The sequence below is a fragment of the Oryctolagus cuniculus genome, chromosome 2 (assembly GCF_051225735.1).
Source record: "Oryctolagus cuniculus isolate XC-2025 breed Fujian yellow rabbit chromosome 2, ASM5122573v1, whole genome shotgun sequence".
Lineage (NCBI taxonomy): Eukaryota > Metazoa > Chordata > Mammalia > Lagomorpha > Leporidae > Oryctolagus > Oryctolagus cuniculus.
Genome location: NC_142868.1, coordinates 187,660,642 through 187,677,649, shown reverse-complemented (window position 1 = coordinate 187,677,649; position 17,008 = coordinate 187,660,642). Strand labels below are relative to the sequence as shown.

General features: G+C 51.4%; 1 long non-coding RNA gene across 1 annotated transcript in view; it reads right to left on the bottom strand.

Annotated features, from left to right (window-relative positions):
• The window catches only part of LOC149128184 (uncharacterized), a 133,245-nt gene extending 116,490 nt beyond the window's left edge, over nt 1-16,755 (bottom strand). The window contains exon 1 of the long non-coding RNA XR_016230551.1: nt 16,471-16,755. This is a non-coding gene — a long non-coding RNA (uncharacterized LOC149128184). The remainder of the gene's footprint in view (nt 1-16,470) is intronic.
• Between the last annotated feature and the right edge of the window lie 253 nt (nt 16,756-17,008).

Below are 17,008 nucleotides of genomic sequence, written 5' to 3'. Positions count from 1 at the left end.
GGATCAGAAGAGGAGCAGCCAGGACACAAACTGATACCCATATTGGGTGCTGTACCACAAACAGAGGCTTAGCCTAGTAAGCCACAGTGCAGGCCCCAGTGCTGCTTCGGTCCCCAAGTCTGGCCCAGTGCCTGGAAGAGCCTTTGTTATGCTGTTGGTTCAGGAGTGCTTGAGGGGCCAGCGCCATGGCTCACTTCGTTGATCCTCTGCCTGTGGCACCGGCATCCCATATGGGTGCCGGGTTCTAGTTCCGGTTGCTCCTCTTCCAGTCCAGCTCTCTGCTGTGGCCCGGGAGGGCAGTGGAGGATGGCCTGGGTGCTTGAGCCCCTGCACCCACATGGGAGACCAGGAGGAAGTGCCTGGCTTCGGATCGGCGCAGAGCCAGTCGTAGCAATCATTTGGGAAGTGAACCAACAGAAGGAAGACCTTTCTCTCTCTCTCTCTCTCACTGTCTATAACTCTACCTGTCAAATAAAAATAAATAAATAACTATAGAAGGAGTGCTTGGGCATTCATGGGAGGAAATCCATAAAGCCATGGTGCCAGACAACCCCGATGTGTGTGTACCCCTCTGTCCACCAGAGCCTGCCCCACTTGCTGCAACATAAGATGACCTCTCTCAATCTTGAGGGCCTCTCAACCCGATGGAGTCACCCTCATCTTGCTTCATGGCCACTATCAGTGGAGGAGGGACTTGACCTGAGAGTCTGCCTGTTCACAGCATATGCACAGGGATTCCCTTTGGGTCAAAACCCAGAGACACAGCTGCTTCTCCCCTGATTCACAAGCCCAGGGAGGAGCCCACAGTACAAACAATTGCTGCGCAGGCCCATTCACCACCGCTCCTTAAGCCAAATCGACTGGAGGCAGGATTCCCAGTCTCAGTGCCACAGCCTAGGCGAGCACTCAGTCCCAGCAGAGTGAGATGGTCAACCCAGCTACACAAGGACTCTGCTGTCCAGAGACCCAGCTACGGTGGCAACACTATCTGGAAGCCAGCAGAGGCTCTGCCCAGGGCTTCGCAGCCTCCACCGGACACTCAGGTCCTACGCTGCCTCCTTCAGGGCTATGACACTTTGTCCCCACATGAGCTTAAGCCCATCTTCCCAGCCCTGCCAGGAGCCGGGCACACAGCCCGGGCTGCATGAGGAGCTGCCGGTTGTCTTAGAAACTCCATTCCTTGGCCTCTCTGATCATTACTCTTCTCATTTTCAGGAAAGGCTGAGTGGATTTGTGTGGCCACGTGTCTCTAACAGTGATGACAGCCAAGATTGCGCGGGACACATTCAGATGACCGCCTGTGATTCATGGACACTCAGCCTGCTCTAACCCAGTTTGGCAAACCCTTTAATCACAAGGCTTGTATATGAGAGCTTTCTAATGAGACATTTTACATCCATCTTCTAAGAAAATGAAGGGCTGTTATCAAGAGCGGATGGACTTGGCAATGTCCATGAGGTCGTGCTAAGAGAGAATACTCCTACCCCGGAAGAAGCATGGAAGCATGAGGGCAACATCAAGGGTAGAACTCGCCAGGCTGGGACACACAGAGAATCCACAACAGGTGCTTTGGCTTTTTTAGTAACTTATTCTGAAAGAAGTTTAAACTTAAAAAAAGGTATAAAGGTGGCCCAGAGGCCCCACCCAGTGTCCCCCGCTGTTGGTATCTTCCATGTCCACAGTGCAGTTGACAAAGCTAAGAAGCCAACATCGGTCAGTTACCAGAAGATGAACCCCAGCTTTTCTTCGGATTTCTCTGGTTTTTCCCTTCCAGGACCCAAGGCAGTGAGGCCATGTGTCTCTTTAAGCTCCTCTGGTCTGTGACAGTTTCTCATTATTCACAACCTTCACATATCTGAGAACCAGTCAGGTGTTTCCAAGAGTGCACCTCGGTTTGGGTTTGTCTGATGTTTCTCCCACCATGAGACTGAGATGATGCATTTTGGAGGGGGAGAAATACCACACAAGTGAGGTGTCGAGGTGTCTCCCTCATCACACCCTCCCAGGCTCCACACTGCCAACCTGACTTATCCCCAGCTATGTTGACTTGGTCACTGAGCCAAGGTAGCCTTTGCCAGTGTCTCCACTATAAAGTAGAGCCGGATTATTTTAATGTCTCCACTTCTAAATCTTCCTGGGGGAAGTGCCAACAGCAGCTTCTACATTCATCCAGCTCCCTGGGCCATGCCTACTTGTCTGGGGATGACAAGCGTTTGTCAAAGTCCCCACATGATCAACCTCACACGGAACTTCGAGTGCTTGCACTCCATCAGGAATTGTATGCCAGGGGAGGGTAGTCCCTGGCCCAGAGAAAACTAAGAGTTCTTGAATTGGTGTGCTCAGAAAAAGCCTGTGAGTGCAAGAAAAATAAACATGTTCATATTCATGACCACAGTGTTGCTCTGAGAACCCATATCTTCTCTATCCTCAGAAAGGTGGGTTGAGCTGAGTGGATCCGGTTCCTTCTACTCTCCTCTCTTCTCCTCGTCTTCATTTCCCTCCTTTGTCTCCATAGCTTCTTTCTTCCTCTCTCAAATGACTACAACAAGTGTAATTTTTACGTATGTGTTGGGCCTGGTAAACAGAATTCTCTCTGCTCTCCTTCCTTTATGAAACAGAAAATTGGGACCATCTCCCTTCCTCTCCAGGAGACATATGGTGAGGCCTGCTTTACACAAATGTGGTGACCAGTGGGGCTTTGCACAACCAGCAGTGGTTTTCTAATGTGTGGTCTGGCGAGTGAGAGTATTTGACACCAGGGTTGTCAGGTCACCATGACCAAACCTCAGACTGCAGTAGAGAACAGTGCATTAAAAATATCCTCGTGCTACCACTGTGTTTATGGCAGGAAGAAGGGCTGAGCTGACCTCAGAGCTCATGTGCTCCAACTGCCTCGTCCTACAGGTCAGAAACTAGAAACTGCTGGTAGGAAGACACTCCTCTGAGGGCACTGAGCGAATGAGCCCAGCAGTTTGGACTCTCAGGAAGCTTTCCACTACCCCGTGATGAATTCTGCCTTGGACAATGGCTACCTTTCCCTGACACCACCATCCATCAGTAAGCTAGAATATAAAAATCCCACACAGGCACTCTTCCTACACAATCAGTGCCATGAACAAGTTGTAATTTAATCAAGTCGCATCTCAGAATTTAACCTAGCTGAGCAAAACACAGGTCGGCGTCAGCACCAGTTTAAACCTCATGCCTGGCTTATAGCTCCGCCTACTTCACACAGAGCTCAAGGCCAGGCTGGGGTGCTCAGACACAAGGCTGGAATCCAGAAGATAAACCTTACACGTTGCAGATTGCTCAGGAACATGACTGCTCTGGGTGTGGTGATGCAACTGGCATGGCCACAGGTTTTTATAGGCCTGGGAATGAAGGGGCTGGCAGCCGGCTGGCTTAGCACCACAGCCAGCAGCCCGCGGAGGTGTTAGAACTGGGAGCAGGGTCAGCATTCCTCAACCGCAGCAGGGGACGTGGCCATCTCTCATCTCTCCACTGCAATTGCCTGAGCTCTGGATGTCCCCAGGCAACTGAGGCTGGGAGATCCCACAGGCTCCAGATGGCCAGCATATCTGTCTGTCTGTCCTATCAGACTGTCTGCTCCTTCTGCATTCACCCAAACGAATGTATCTCCCAAATGACGGGAGAGCAGGATACTAGAGACAACCCGGAGAAAAGTAGCCGGAGCACACGAGTGTCTCAGGCAGCTGTGTAGACAGACGGCACACGGCAAGATGTGGCACATCTGGAAAAGCACACACAAGGCAAAGGTTGAGGCTCTGCCTCCAGACACCCCAAGTACCTGACAAATATGTCAGTGGCATTGTTAAAGAACTCTGAATACATTCCGCCCACAGCACTGGTTTATTTGGTTGTCGTAGAGATTTGCAAGCTTACCCAAAGTCACACAGTGAAGCAGCCATTCAGATGTTGTTATGGGAGAAACTTCTGGGTGCCAGTGGACTCCCCTAACCATATGGGGTCCCCTCAGTGTCCAGGCAGGAACTGGTTGGTGCTGAATCTAGCAGGCCCCCTGTGCACTCGTGTTGGGGTCCCAACAGAGAGTTAAGATACACTGCACCCATGTGCAAGAGATGTCCAACAAGCGTCTTCTCTCAAAGCTAGACTCTGAAGCAAAATCCCACGTATTCACGGGTAAAGCTTCCCCCTGCGTTATCAGCCTGGGTACTCCTTGCTCCCCATCTATACTCTATACTGCAGCCTTATGAAGCTTCCTCCCTGGTCCTTCCACGGGCAGTGGTCTTCCTGCATCAAAATCATCCCCTTCTGTTGAATTCCAAGCTCTTCTCCTCCAAACCCATCCAAAACTCCCCCTCCAGAAGTCTCTTTTCTCCCCAGAGCATCTTGTGTGCATGACTCCGAAAGAATTCCTTCTGTATCTATCCTCTGTCTCTGATGCTCAATAAACATCAAATTGCATTAACATCAGCAATTTCCCTAATTAGGAATTAAGCCCCTGCTTCCAAGCATATAGGAAGCAAAACAGAAAAATCAAGTCCTCAAGACCCTAGAGACCCAAGGCTCGCACTCGCTTCTATTCGCACAGCCATAATTCAGCTTCATTTTTGGTCTTAATGAAAAGCATTTGCAATGTTACTAACGTTCCTCTGGGCCTGTAAACATTTTTACTCCAAATATATCAGCTGCAAAATGTTGGAGCCCTTCTTGGGGAAAGAGCTAGAGGGCCAGATAGGTTTCAAGCCAACAACCAGGGGGTGGGAACTCAGACCCTACTCGGAGCAAGTGACCTAGCACCTGGGTGGGCGTGTGTAATTCACAGGCAGAACTAGACTAGTAAAACGAGAAGGGGAAATGAGGATATTTTTGTTCTTTTCCAAATGGTCCCCCACCATACATATAAACCCACATGAAATAGTTCACAACTCAAAGTACAAAGTGGCAAATGTCGTGATGTTTGGAGACATTTGGGTCCCTCCCCTGCTACCATGATCCAAGGCGGTCCCTCGGCCTCGGCCTCTCACTCACTAACAGACAAAGCCAACCAAACAGGTGAAAGCTGGAGCCTTCATCCCCTCTCAGCTGCCAGGGACAATGAAATTAAAAATGTAATGACTTTACATCAGAGGGAAGTATATCCAGGCCACACGTGAAAAGCGGAAGCCGGCTTGCCGAGCCCACAGTGCAGAACGGAACACCAGCGACTGAGGAAAGTGGAGAAGAAGGAGCAAGTCGCGAGCTGTGCAGAAAGAGGGGTTGCTGCCCGGCCATCTTCTGCTTATTTCAAGGAAGTCTGCCATCTCTGAAGATACGAACTTCTAAGAATAGCAAGGCTATGTTTGGATTTTACGTAGCCCTCTTCTCTGGCAGAGACCCTAGATAGATTACAAAGCCCTGTGAAAGCTGGAAAAGCCTTACCTTCGACAATAGCTACAGGAGTAGAAGACACGGGGATCATGAATATGCTAATGGCTTCTTCCTGCTATGGCCTTGCGGTATTGAGGTTTTAGCCCTAACGTGTACTGCAATTGATGCTAAATCTAACCATCGTGCAGTCTTCAGCAGGACCCCCGCTTCACATGAAACAAGCAGTATGAATCACAGATGTGCCGGGAGGGCCCCCGGAACGCTGAATAAGAAAAGTGTCTCCCTGCAGACTGGTGATGATTTAGTACTTGGGTAAATGCTCTCTCCCAAACACAGCAATAACCTGCTGGTTCAAAGGTTACGAGTACAACGGAGCTTTAAGCATTTTTAAATTAATGCATTACATAAAGGCAAATCAGGCAGCAGCCATTTCCAGATCCCCGGAGCTACCAGCAATGGGTCTGAGCTCCGCAGAAATGCAAGCTCTCTGAGGACAGATCTGCAGCCACCGCAGCTAAAGCCAGCATCGACGGGTATCTGTTGGACGAGTGGTTGATTAACTGATTAATTAACCTTTATTAATGAAGGAGAGTATCATCTTCAGGGATCACCAGCTGGCCTAGGAGACTCACTAAACACACAGCACTCACTGCACGAAAGCCTGCGGGAGACTTGTCTGTTCCTAGTACAGTAACAAATGCAGACGGCCAAGTTCTCCCTCATTTGCTCAAGCAACACTTATCAATTGAGTAAGTACCGTGTTCCAGCCTGGGGTCAGGGCAGAACTACAGACATGGACAGAACACCACCGACAGAAGAAAGCCTCTTTAACCCAGCCTTGCACGGTGATTCCTGGAGCTCTGTGTGTATGTCCAGGCTGGCGGAGGGCTGGGAGGTGTGGTCATGGAGAAGCCATCTTGTAGGAGAGGACATCTCACTAAGGCACAACCCAGGACATGTGTCCCTTTGACTCTGGCTCTTCCTTGTGTGCATGTGTTTTGCCCCAGGGATGTGCAAAACCCCAGAGGGAGAGTCACAGATGCTGCGCAGGGATGGACTGTGTGTGTCACAAAGGCATCTTGGAAAGTTGGCGAGGACCGAGTTACAAAGGACCTTGGATTCAGAGAGAAGAAAAGCAGCAAGAGTTTTAAAGCTACACAGGATGTTGGACAGAGTGGTTTAGAAGACAGAGTTTAAATCAAATCATCTCGGGTTGGACTCCAAGCTTTGCAGAGGAGCAGTCACGGGGTGTGGGACAAGCTAAGCTCGTTGAATCTGAATTCCTGGTCTGTAAAGTAGAAGCAATACTATGAATGCCTCATAGAGTTGCCACCCATTCCTAGTAAGTGTTCAGTAAGCCATACTCTTTTATAAATGGAAGCTAAGACTCGGGGAACCGAAAGTACATGTGTAATCCATCGTCAAGCCCCACGCGCGCCATCTAACTCCGACTTCCACTCACAGCGGACACTCTAACTCAGTCACAGGCTGCCCCTGTTGGCTACAATCAACCCATCTGCTAAGGACACCTCCCCTGGGAAGGACTCCTTGGTTAACTCAACAGAGTATCATCTCCTAGTCTCTGAGAGCAGGAGCAATTCTACCTTGTTCTGCAGAAATGTCTCTACATCTGCCCCAGCAAAGCTAAGGCTGCCTGAGGGCGGAGACCACCTTTGCCAGCATCAGAGCCCCTGCTGTGACTCACACAGATGCAGCTCAGTGCATATGCATTGTCCTTCAGCCCATCACGGGTAAACTTGGACCTGCCTTTGACCTAAGATCTGCTTCCAGAACCACGTTCTCCAGAGACCAGAGAGACACTCTCCACGTCACTGTGGTACGGAGCGGAGCTGTGGACCACGCTCTGGTCCCAGGCAGGAGAGGAGGCTGTGGGAAAGGCTGGAGGCCCCACTGTGATACGGAGCAGGAACCCAGCCCATAACAGCGTCTGGACCGTGGCTGGGCTCCTGCCCCTGGAAACAAGGGCAAGCCTTCTCTGCAGCCCTGACAGCATCCTCCCACCTTCCCCCTGGGTCAGCACAGCCTGGCTAAGCCTCCTGCCCCCTGGGGACCACCAGCAGCACAGAGGAACCCAATCAGCCACCTCCCTAGGGGACCACCAGCAGCACAGAGGAACCCAATCAGCCACCTCCCTAGCCCGTGTCCCACCACAGCCTCCATCACCTCACTGCCCCATGCAGGCCAGAGTGGTGTTTCTGAACTACAAACCCAGACACGCGACCTCCCTGGCCACGAGCCCCAACCATGCCCCATCCCAGGGGGCTGTGCATGGAACTGAACTGCCACAGTGTGAAAACATAATGTGGGGGGTCTCCATTTATGCCAGACGCAACCACTGTGTCTCTGGGCACCTGGGCTTGCTCGACTCCCAAGCTGCATCTTCCCGAAAGTTCCACCTACGTGTCTGCTAGTTCACACATCAGTCCATGCAACTCCCATGTAGATGGAAGGGCTGGAAGATTAAGGGGTGACACTGCCAGACTTGATACACGCTGTCCCTTCCCCCTGACCTCAGGTGTGGCAGGTCCCTTTGTTCAGTTATGTGGAAACTCCAACTCCCATTACAAACCAGAGGCATCATGCTTGAGATGGGGGGGCAGGGCTGGAGACCCCCTCCCACTGCCATCTCTCTTCCTCTGAAGGTCCTGAGATACCTCCCACTTGAACACCTGGGGTCTGCCATCCTAAACGAAGCTCTGCTCTACATAGGACATGGGTGCTCAGCAGGGCAGGGAGCCACTGCCTGGGCCCCTCCTGACCCACAGAGACACCCCAGCTGGCAGGAATAAGGTCACCGCCACACTTGGACAAAAGCCCGGGGGCCTGATACAGCACTGGTGGGGCTACAAGGGAAGGCACAGGGAGCCGGGGAGGCCAGAAAAAGCAGTCAGCACTCGGGCAACCAGGCATGGCTGGGATGGGCCGGGTCCCCACAGCTCTGAGATAAGGAAGGCAAGTCAGCGAGGGCAGTGCTGCTGTGGGCAGTCTCAGGGGCTCAGGGGGAGGCAGGACTTGGGCTGGATTTTGAGTAATCAAAAGGACAGCCACGGTTTATTGTGTTTCTACTGCATACTAGGCACTGTGCTTGTATTACTCCCCATCCTTACCAAAATCCTGGAAGATAATCCCATGTTGCTAACAAAGAAGCTGAGGTTCAGAGAAGTTCCCTGGTTGCCTAGTCTGTTAATGTCAGAGACAGGATGAAAACCCAGGTACATCTCATTCTCAAGCTCATGCCCCATTGCTGCATGGGATAAAGAATCCCGAGACAACTCAGAACAGGAAGAGGGGACTCCAGCTCCAACCATACCTAAGCCATGTGACCTGGGGTAAGTGGTTTATTCTCTGATACTTCCTCTCCTTACCTGACAGTAACACCCTACTGTTTTTCTAATAATTTGAAAGACAGAGAAACAAAGAGTTCCCATCCACAAGTTCGCCCCCAATATGCCCACAACAGGTAGAGCCAAAGTTGGGAGCAGAGAATTCAGTCCAGGTCTCCCTCACAGGGACCCAACTCCTTGAGCCATCACTGCCGCCTCCCAGAGTCAGCATTAGCAGGAAGCTGGAGTCAGGCATCAGAACCAGACATGGAACCAGATACTCACACAGAGGGCAAAGGCATCTCAACATGTGCCTTAACCACTATGCTAAATGTCCACCTGCCCCTCCCCCACACACACATTATTTATAGATCCCAGTGTACTTTTATGTGAATGGATTTTTTAAATGTAATCCTCATGAAACCAGGTCCCCTTACAGGGACCTGTGCTCTCTGCTTCACACCCCCTGTAGTGTGCTAGGAAAAACATCCTCCAGTCAAAGCTGCCCAGACACCTCATTAGCCACAGAGGTTTTCTCCCTCTCACTCTTCTTTTTAAGGCTCATTGATTGATTGATTGATTGATTTGAAAAGCAGAGTGACTGAGAAAAAAAGGAGCAACAAAGAGATGTTTCACAGCCAGATCTGGTCCAGTCTGAAGCCAGGATCCCAAAACTCCATCTGAGTCTCCCACGTGGGAGGCAGGGGCCCAAGAACTTGAACAACCTTCCACTGCCTTCCCAGGAGCATTAGCAGGAAGCTGGATCTGAAGCAAAGCAGCTGGGACTCCAACTGGAGCTCCAGTACGGGATGCTGGAGTGGCAGAGTGCTGCACCACAATGCCAGCCCCTCACTCTTGCTCTGAAGTGTCTGGTGTCCCATAGCCTAACTTTCTGCAGCCTGTCTCCCCTTGGGACAGCTGGAAGGACAACCTTCTGGCTCCAGATTCAGTCACTGTTCACCCTTCAAAGCCCCACATTATCCTCTTCCACCTTAGCTCTGCCAGGCCAAACACTGCCAGCAGATCCCTAGAAATTAAAAACAAGAGAAGACGTTTGGGTGGGCTGTTGGAGGCACATGGTTAAGGCTGGGCATGGAGCTATGGATCTAGAGGAGGGATCCTCTCCAGAAAACAAGAAAGGCTGGGGCAAGACCCAAGCCGGCCTGGCTAACGGTGCTGGCATCGCAAGGCAGTCTCTGACATCCCCAAGAGAATAAAGGACAGCACAGCTGCAGCTACACGAGTGAGAGCCCACACCTGGCCCTACAGCCTGCTGGGCCTGCTGCCACCAGGCCTCGTGGGCAGCGCTGACTCACGGGGGGACGCAGGGGACAGCCTGGCCCAGCTCTCAGCACGTCTGACTCACCGTCTCCTCCGGAGCCACTGTACAACATTCCATCTCCCAGATACAACATCCATCTTTTGTGTGACTGGCAGAAGAGCGTTCTCATGTTCTTGGGGCCATAAACCGAGCATCGAATTTTCCACAACTTTCCCTGGTAAGTGTGCCTTGTACGAACGTCTAAAAAAAAAGTCCATTTTGGAGCCTGAACACTGCCATAACTCTTCAGCTGCCTTAGTTTCTCCTAAGGTCATTCACCTAAGGGGGACCAAGTAACCACAAGGCTGGGTGGCCAGACATGCTCAAGTGAGTATTTCATACTTAGCAGACAGTCACAGGACGACGTTTGTACAACATGGGAACAATGCCCCTTGGGATGTCCACGTCCTGTATTGGAGTGGCTAGGTTTGACTCCCACCTCTACTTCCAGTTTCAGCTTCTGGCTAATGCACTCCCTCAGAGGTAGCAGGTGGTGGCTCCCTGCCACCCATGTGGGAGACCTGGATTGAATTTGCAGCTTCTGACTTCAACCTTTGCCCAGCCATAACTATTGTAGGCATCTGGGCAGTGAGCCATAGATGAGAGATCTCCGTCTGTCTGACTTTCAAATAAATAAAATTTTAAAATACAGAAAGATCCCTGTGTCGGTGGAGGGCAACAAATAGGCGTCACGCATGTACTCTCCAATCCTCACCACAAGTTTACAAGGTCAGAATTATCATTCGTTGTAAATTTGCGGAAACTGAACCCCAGAGAGGTTAAACAGCTTGCTGAACGCCGAGGTTCAGGCCCAGGACTAACCCCAGAGCTTGTGTGCCACGACTGAACCAAGAGTTTCTGGAAGCTCAGTCCCAACACGCACAGGCTGAGAGCAGCTCATTCACCTGCACCCAGCCCCGCCTGCAGGAAACTGGGTCCATGTGTCTCACTGAGCACAACCCAGGACTTCAGCCCTGCCCCTCCCACTCCTGAGACCAAGAGCTCCTGGTTGCACCTCCTAGGGAGAGGCAAAGGGTGAGAACCAGCAGCCCCCTAGGCACTGCGTCCCCCCCTGGGAAATGACTGCCCTCTGCCAACCTGTGCCAGACTCCATCCTCAAGCCCTGGCATGAACCCATCTGGGAGTTACAACAAACCTTGGGCATGAAGGCCTCTTCTGGGACACAGATGGTCCTTGGGAGCAAGCTGCTCACCTGCATATGGCCAGGCAAGCACTGCCCAGTTGCAGAGAGCATGGGCCGGACATTCTGTCACCCCTTCCCACGTGCTATCTGCTCCACACTGTGCCCTAGAGGCCCACCTGGGGCTGTAGGAAGGGCTCACATGCCTTTGGTTTACACTTGTGTTTGACAGTGGAAGGTGCTGGCACAGAACAGCAGGTTGAGAGGCCTGCCACTGGAGTCCCGGCTCCTCCCACAGCCTCTCTTGAGCCACACATCCATGGCTACAGGTGCAGCTTCTGCAACTGATTGCCCCCCCCCAACCCGGCTCCCATGGTTGCCCATCCCACTGTACCTCATCACCCTATGCTCATGGTCCCAGTCCCTTTGTTAAACTGCCTCCCATTATCTCCATTTGTTCCTGCCAGGACTCCAGTGCATCCTGGACTGGTTAGGGCAGAGGCACTGATGTGAGTATGAGCAAGTGTTGGGTCAGTGGAAGCTACTTCTCTGACTTTTCTGGGCTTTCATCATTATCAAAGTCTGGAGATATGAAATGCCACTCATAGTGCATGTGTTCCTTTCAACTAGCTGCCACACGTGGCAAGTACCCACATTCCTGCTAGCCACCGCTGCAGGTCCTGGCTCAAACTCCTCAAGCACTGTTGAGAAAGGCCTTGGCCTCAGAGCCTTGTGGGACCCACAGGTGTGCACACTCGTATTCAGCACACTATCCAGATATTGTCATGGCCCAAAGCAACATGGGGAAGAGAACGCATTTCAGGGAATTAATATGAAGGTGAATAGTAGGAGTGAGGGCCTTCCAGGCAGAGTTCACAGCACATGGAAAAGTATGCATGCATAAAAGAGGAAGAGGTGTTCCAGGTACCATGAGTAGGCATCATGACCAGAGCACAGAGTGTGTACAGGAATTGGTGGGTGGCAGGACCTGGTGGTCATCCTGCTGCCATGCTTAGAATTCAGAAGGAAACCCACACACACTAAATTGTCAGTGATCGCTGCACGGCCTGTGTGTGCTGCTCTGCTGAAAGCCACAGTGGCTCTCTGAATGACAAAGGAAAACCTCATCAAAACATTACTGGGTTCAAATCCATGCTCTAGAAAAAAAATGAGATGCTAAAAGTCAGAAAATAATGTCGCATATTTTGAAGTAATAGTGTTTTCAGCACACATATTTATGTACTAGTATATTTCTGTGCCAGCTATTCAGAAGTAGCTCTCAAAAATGGATATTGGACGGATGGATTGCAGGGAAGGAGAAAGGAAGGAAGGAAAGAAGGAAGGGAGAGGGAGAAGGAAAGAGAGGGAGATTGGTTGAACAGGCAGAAGGAAAGATGGTGGGATGGAAGATGGATGATTCATAGGGGAAAGGGAAGAGGTGCAGAGGGACAGGGAGGGGAGGGAAGGGGAGGGAGGAAAGAAAGGAAGGAAGGAATAGAGTGCAAGAATTCATGAATAAGTGACAGAGATAATTAGATGTTCTGAAAGCATTCATCACTCCCCATCATTAAGTCTCTTTCTCTTTTTTAATATATTTTAATTGACACAATAATATACATATGAGGGTACCTCAAAACGTTCATGTAAAATGGAATTTGTGCAAAAAAAATTGAAAACTGCATAGTCATAATGTGCATTTTTCATGAACTTTTCAAAGACCTCATATGTACATGGATTTCAAAAATTTTTTGCACCAAAATAAACATCTTTTAATCCCATTTTTCAAAATCTTTTTGGAGTACCCTCATATTTATGGGGTACAATGTTACATTTCAATCCATGTGCACAATGTGTAATGACCAGATCTGGTGTATCTGGGTAACTAGCATATCCCTCTCTTCAGATGTTTATTATTTCTTCACATTGGGAACATTTGAAACCTTCTCTATTTTGAAACACACCATTAATTTTTGTCAACCGTAGTTGCACTACTGTGCTAAGAACATTAGAAGTTTTTCCTCCTACCCAGTGCACCACAACCATGAACCATCCCCTCCACATCGAGCCTCCTTCTGACTCAGTGAATGAGCTCTGCCTATTGCCACAAAAACTGAGAGCCTGGAGAACGTCCAACCGAATGGGAAGCCAAATTCAAAACTCCCAGAGCCTTCATTTTACGGAGTGCTGACCCCTGTACAATCCCACAGGAGAGGACCAACGCGCCCATCCTTCCCTCTTCTGAATCTGCTCCCTGGACAATGTGGGGGTCCCGCCTGCAAGAGGACAGTACCCTGGGGAACACCCCAGACTGTAAATTCCAAGGAACATTACAAGCAATTGAAGGAAACTCTTGCAATTTTGTGAGCCACAAACGGCTCCAAGGAAAGTCTGGGTCAGTTTTCAGACCTGGCAATAGCTCCATGGCAGGACAGTGGCCATGAAAAGGCCAGTTTTTCCTTCCCCATTTTCCCAAAGGAAAGGGCCCTGGGATGGGAAGGCTGTGCTCTCCCCACCTGTGGTTTCATGCTCAAGCCAAGTCAATAAACTGAAATACGGCTTTGGTTCAGATGATCCTCGAGGAGGAAAACAGCAATTTCGTCTTCAAAGGGACAGATCCTGGAGCCAGGAAATAAGAGTTATGTTTCCGGGCTGTGCTGGGGGAAGGCCGGGCTGCAGATTTCAAAGGCCCAAGCTCCCGCCGAGACCAAGGGTGGCTGGAGTTGGCCCAGGCTTTGGCAAAGGTGGGCACCTGTCTCCTAAGGAAGACACCAGCTCCTTAGTGGACGGAGACGATGGCTCAAGGAGAGTGGCACCTGCCGGGAGGGTCAACAGCACCAGGACCCAGTAACTGCTGGCACCTCCCAGAATAGAGAAAGGGGAGCAAACAGCCCATCTGTGGAGTATGAGCAGTAGAGGATGTACACAGCAAAGAGGGCTGCCTTTGAAATGCTGAGGCCTCATGCATTCTCTGCCTGGCATCTATGTCCCTCTGTGGCTTCAGCCAAATGACTCTTCTTGGCCTCCTTGTTCTCATCCATAAGATAGACACAGTCACACTCGTCCTCCTTATCTCACAGCTCCTATGAAAGGAGGAATGGGAGACTGCCTCAAGGGGCCAGCCAAAATCACCAGGAGCAGGTCTGTAGCTGAGGAATCACTCCCAAGGTCTTGGAGTCATCCACACGGGCATGGCATCCTCATGGGCGTGGCAAACCAGCCTGCTGTCTTCCTGCTCAAAGAGGTCGAGCTGCAGACCCTGCCCTGCCTGGGCTCCCCTTGCAGCTCTGCATGAGCATCCTCAAGGCCATCTGCTGTCCCAGCAGCCCAATCCCTGAAGACTGCGTAACCCCGACACTCGATCATAACCGAGACACGGCGTTTAAGGCCGACCCAGTCCCATGACTCACGCCTATGTCTTCCTGGGCACAAGGCTACACAGGGAGACGTTTAACGGCTTTCGGCACTCAGGGGAGCCCGTGTTCCCCTCCACCCCAGGAAAATCTGCAAGATGCCAAAAGGTTTATTTTTCTAGGATTAACACAATGACAGGGAATCGGCCATATGTATTGTTGAACATGACGAGCCAAGCATTTTTCTGTAATTTCTACAATCATAAGGAGGAAATTTGAAAGAGGGAGAAGAAAAAAAAAGCAGCCGGTGTTCGGCTGGTCTTCATAGAAGGCAGCTTCCAAAAATAACAGCCATTGCTATGACTTAGCAACAGCACAGTGTGCGGGACAGTTGTCTGAGACAAGCAATGGAACATATGAGCAGGAGCTTCCTGAGAACAAGGGGCTCAGGCAGGACAGACTGACCCAACACAGAGAACACTGCAAAGGACAGGAGCTCTCCAGCCACCAGCCCCTGGGATGTGCCCTTCCCAAGGCTCCCACAAAGCAGAGGCATGTGAGACTCACTGCCTTCATACCAAGGGCCACGGGCAGGGCATCTGACGTTGGCCCTGCATGACCTACAATTGATTAACTCTGGATCCCTCGGCCCCTGAAACCTCACGAAGTGACACCAGGTTCAAAGAGAGACGAGGGTCGGATATGAGCTCAGGGGCAAAGACGCCCAGGAGGGAATCACACTCGGCTGCTCCCTTCCAATGCCTGGTAGCACCTGGCATCAAGGGTTCAACGTCAGGGTCCTCAAGCACACTCAGAGTCACAGAAGAAGACACTGGAGGGGAGAGACACAGCATGGGAGAAGACAGCACCGGGCCCGGTTGGGAATCTGGAGAGAACAGAGCAGCTCTGTCTTCCCCACTTTCCACCTCTGGGGCCTAGGATCGAGTCCTCATCCCCACCGGGTTCTGTAGAAGCAAAGCGAGAGTAAGAGAATTATAGAAATGCAGTGGAGGCTAGAAGCCGACAGCCACGAGCCAGGCCCCCCACCTTGGACCCTGCATTTTGGGGAGGAGCCGGAAGAAAGCCTCAAGGCTGGCAAAATGCCTGGAAGCAGGAGCTGTGCCCCCCAGCCCCCAGACTCTGGAGAAAGAGGCCTCCCTGGGAACGGGTGCCCTGGCTCACGGACAGCATCCAAGCCACTGCAAGATGCAACCTGGAGTCACACGGCCACCTTGCAGGGGCAAGAACTTTCTAGCTGCCAAAGTGACCAGCACAGCAGGCAGTGCCTCCCCCAGCCCTCACCAGGACCCAGCCCACCCATCTGCATCCTCACGCTTACCCTCTTTTGTCTCCGTAGGGCCTCAGGTGAGCAAAACAGGTCTAATCCCCAAGGCTGAGTTGGGATCAAGAGTGCTACTCAAGGGGCTGGTGAGGGAGGCCCTGCCTGGGGTCTGAGGAGTGAGGGAGAAGACAGGGCCTGGAAAGGGGACTCCCAGCAGGAGGTACATCCAGCAGCTCAGTGCTGGCCCCAGCCTGGCCTCTCCTCCAAGCCGTGGAACCCAAGGGAGATACCAAACAGAAAAGAGACACCAGACGCTGCAGAGACAAGGGACGCAGCCCTGGCACACCCTACTGGGTGCCAGGACGTGGGCAGCCCAGCCTCAGAGAACTCCTGGTGTTTGGGTTCACGGGAGGGAGCAGCCCTGCCCCCCCCCCCTGCTGCAGGAGGTAGTTTCCACTGAGGAGTCGGGGAGTCGGAGGAAGCATGAGACAAACACCAAATGTTTTACCACTGGAAATAAAACTGAAAAGGGCCCTGGAACCCACTTGATCCAGAATTTCCAGGAGAGGTTTGGTGTGAGTGAGTCACCAAGAACACAGTATCTGGTTCCCAGGGCCAGGAAGCTGAGCTTGGTGGATAGTTAAACAGAGCTTGGGGAAAAGTGGGTCAAAAACACTCACCCGGCACCTGCTCCACAGCCGAGAGGGTTGCCTCCATTCTTTCCAAACCCAAGGGCAGGCGATCCGGCGGGCACGCTCCCCATGCTTCTCCCAGAGGCTACACAAGGACAAGCAGAGCGGAAACTCAAGACAGAGAGGGACGTGGATCTCTGCCTGCTCACAACACTGCTCTGGACCTTCCGTGTTCTCTCTCTCTGCCCAGGGACAGCATATATAATCCATGCTACCCTCCGTACCTGGAACCAGGATGAACCGGGCCTGGGAATGACTGCAAAATAATCCTATCACAACACAGGGCAAGCCTCCCTTGTCCCAAATGCTTAGGGTCAGTTGTGTTTCAGATTTCACGGTGCTTCAGATTTTGAAATATTTGCATAGAATTCCCTAGTTGGTCAGCGCTCAAAAGTCTGAGTTGGGATTTTCAGATTACAGATGCTCAAGCTGCTGTCGTAATCTTAATAATACTATGACAAGGTCTTCTTGGGTACATCAAAAATGCTGGGCTTTTGCATGCCACATGCAGAGACAGCCCAAAGCT